The sequence below is a fragment of the Cyprinus carpio genome, chromosome A3 (genome assembly GCF_018340385.1).
Source record: "Cyprinus carpio isolate SPL01 chromosome A3, ASM1834038v1, whole genome shotgun sequence".
Taxonomy (NCBI): Eukaryota; Metazoa; Chordata; class Actinopteri; order Cypriniformes; family Cyprinidae; genus Cyprinus; species Cyprinus carpio.
The window spans coordinates 25,160,708-25,164,835 of record NC_056574.1 but is presented as its reverse complement, the minus strand read 5'-3'; positions in this window follow the sequence as shown (position 1 = coordinate 25,164,835).

Genomic DNA, 4,128 nt, shown 5'->3' with positions numbered 1-4,128 from the left:
TGTGTGAATGAATCAGATTCACATGAACCATCAGAACAAACCAAACAAACATATAGAATAAACGGTAACACTTTACAATAAGGTTTTTTTTGTTAACATAAATTAACAACATTAGTGAACATGAGCTAATAAACAATACTTGTACAGCATTTTAATCTTTAATCTTAATGTCTAAATTTATCAATACATTTTTAAATCAAAGTTTGCATCTGTTAACATCAGCTGATTAATTGTTTATTAACTAACATGAACAATAAACAACCATATTTTTATTAACTAACCTAACATAAATGTTAATAAATGGTTAATATAAATAGAGCATAGGGTAATATATATATATATATATATATATATATATATATATATATATATATATATATATATATATATATATATATATATATATATATATAATATGTATATATATATATATATTTTTTTCATTGTCCTTGTTACACAGTGCATGGACTTACTATAGTGATAATTGAAAATTATGCCATAACCCTAAACCTATAGTAAAGTAAGTAGTAGCACATGTTGTTAATTAATATTACTCAGTACTTAAATGTTTAATTACACTGTAACAAGGGCACCATGAAATAAAGTATACCCAATAGTTAGTTCATGATAACAAATGCATTAACTAATGTTAACAAACAATAAAATTGAAATTTAATTGAAATTTATCAAACTCATATTCAAATGAGGGGGAAAATTACTGTAGCTTATTACTGGAAAAGCTTTACTATTTATACACTATAGCTGAACTACTGAAAGTTAGCAGTGTCGTTACCTTTAGTTAGTTACTTGAGATATGCAAAGATAAAATTGTAATGTAAACTATGCTGACACTCACAAAGCTTAGGGAAACACAGTTCATTTTCTCAAAGCCACAGAGTGATTTTTTTTTTCATGTTTTCTATTACAATTCCTTGCTCACAATCCTCTGCAGGTCTGAAACTGTTATTGTGAAACTGTTAAATGCATCTGGTCAAACTGCTGCAAGAATCATTAAAGCAGCTGGCATGAGCAGAGTCAGTGTGGAGGGAGCACATGCTCCGAAACTCAACATGCAAAATGATTCTTCAGTGAGAGTGAAATGTGTTTTGATAGCAAATCAAGGCAAGAGAGAGGGATAGAGAATAAAGTGGGAGGAATATGAATAACCTAAAGTGGAATTGGGGAGGAAACAGCACTAAGAGTTATAATGCGGTCTGTTCCAGCTGTGCTGCCTGTTTTATGATCGCTGTATCCTTTGAACCTAGCCTTATATGTCCCCTCAGCATGATGCCATCCGCATGTCTGCATCGCAGGGGGCAACAAACAAGCAAAGTAAAATCAACAGGTTCATAGTAGTAACGTTCCACATCCAAAACAGGATGATTGTTTTTTAGACACTAATTATGACATCAGGTTCATGTACTGTGCTAGACTTGTTTGTTTCCTTCTGCTGCTGCTCGCACCATGATCCTGACAACATTGTTTATAGTGGTGTGATCCATCCAGAGACTCCCAGTGGTCCAAAATACAGCTTTACTCCACACCGTCTTCAGATTTAAGCACTGTCAGAGTCACGGTGGCAGCTTTATGTTTTGTGTGACGGGTCATATAAGTGCCATGTGCTTTAATAATCACCAAACCAGTGCTTTATCATGTGGGTGGGTAGATAGATAGATAGATAGATAGATAGATAGATAGATAGATAGATAGATAGATGTGGCAGCTTGTTAACATTAGTTCATATATATATATATATATATATATATATATATATATATATATATATATATATATATATATATATATATATATATATATATATATATATATATATATATATAGTCACAATGTGGATATATATAGGAATGAGAAGACGAGGAGACGAAGGAGGTCCAGAAGCATAATACACTTTATTTTCTTCAGCACAAGGGAACACAGATGACATTTAGGACCCAGCAGAGACAGACTGAACCGACTAGAACTTAAGTACAAAGGGAAACAAGGATAATTAAACAAACCTGGAACAAATGATCATAGTTTAACATAAGGGAAAACTGGGTCATGGAGCACGTGAGGGGAGGAAAACACAGAAACACAGGGCTGACATATATATACACACACACATTCTGAGGTATGTTATCCCTCGATAACAACCGGTAAAAGCTGATAACACAGGCTCATCTGGGTAACTGAAGTTGGTGCTATTCGCTTCCTAGGAACAGTTTTTCTTTGTGGAAGCTTTGCATTTGGTTAGCTAATAAAACATTAAAACTCAATGCAGTATTATGTGTACAATTATTTAATTATGTCATCATGGTATAGTGGATTATCCCTATATATACTATTTTGTTTTCTTTCCTTAATACAACATATAATTGGCCCTTTCTATAAATATATACTGTACTACTTTAAATAGTTAAAACCTTTTATTTTAGTATCAACACTTGATAATGCAAACATATACTACCATTTTGCCCTTAAGCAAAGCACTTAACCTCCACGTGCTCCAAGAAGATTGTCATGTAGTATGTACTGTAAATTACTTTAAATAAAAAAGTATCTGCTAAATGAATAATGTAATGTAATGGTGCTGCCGCATGGGGAAGAACTGCAATTAAGCCTCTAGGTCATTACATCCAATGTAATGTGTGCTGATGATGGACTTTAGAAAAAAAGTGTGAGCGAGATTAAGGATGGTTAAACAACAGCTTTTTATTGTGTTGTTGTGGGGCAAGTTTTGTCACCTACGTCATTGTTGGAAAGCTTCAATTGCTTTTTTATGTTTGCTTGTTTTCGTGACAAAAACTGCAAAATTGGCTTTTGAGAAAATTGACCTTTCTGTGTTACTTCCCATAAATTGACTGATCAGAGGACACTGAATGCCCAAATGCAGTTTGTTTCTTAAAATAGGACCACATCAATATAATTTTTATGGCAAATGTCATGTGGCACAGAGGTGATAAATTAAATATTTTCTCAGATCCATATCACTCATTTGATGTTTTTCTCTCTATCACTGCCTGCTAACAGATTGATCATGTCCGGGATGACAGATGAGTGAAGGTCATTAGGGCATATTCTACCCACGGTGCTATGCAGTATCTTACATTGTCTCTGGACTGTGTTCAGCAAGCTCAGCCACATATCATTATACAGGCAAAAGCTCTATTGAACAAGTCAATAATTACAGAAATGACAGGCGTTTTTTGACTCTGCTGGTCCAAAGTTTTTTGTTGTATTGTTTTATTTTTTATTATTATATTATTAAAAAAAATAAATAAAAAAAATTATAAATTTTAATATAAAGTTGTACATTTTAACCAAAATGTATATAAAGTACAAATTTTTAAATATGGCATTTCAAATATCTATCTATCTATCTATCTATCTATCTATCTATCTATCTATCTATCTATCTATCTATCTATCTGGCTTATAATCCTTCAAACTTCAATGATTTTTAATAATTTTCATTCTACTTTCTAATATTTAAATTTAAACTGCCATTCTGCATCATATTGCAACCTTAATGCAAATTATTTCCACATGTGACAACTAGCCCCAGTATCCCCTACTCCTTACTGAATTGCTGATGTTTCAGGGTTTTCCACCTCTGTAAAACCAAAGCTGAAAGTATAGAGGCTGTAGTTGTAAGACTCCTCAAATTGCGGTAAGTTGGAACTGGTTGCACTAATTCAGCAGCATGCTTGTCTCTCCTCTCCATTTCTATGGAGAACTGAGAATGTGAGGACACAGAGCCTATCACACCCTATAAACGAGATGGGGGATAAGTTGCACAGCTGGGGCAAAAATATTGGCTTTTCTGCCTACGGCCTTATCAGCCACTTACAGCTGTTGGCCCAGAAAACCCGATTTCTGCGTGTTCCACCCTGGAGGACAGAGAGATTCAAACCAGCAGAACCTCTTCAATAAAACAGTGAGTGTATGCAGTTTTAACTCAACTTAAATGCCATGACCCCTTAATTACACACCACATTTTCTTTTGTGGCATTTCAAATGAATCCAACCATTTCACTCATTTGTATGACAATACTGTACAGTATATGCAGACAGAAGAGTTCAGAATGAGACTCTTTTCCTTAAAATATAAGTAAACTGCTATAGATG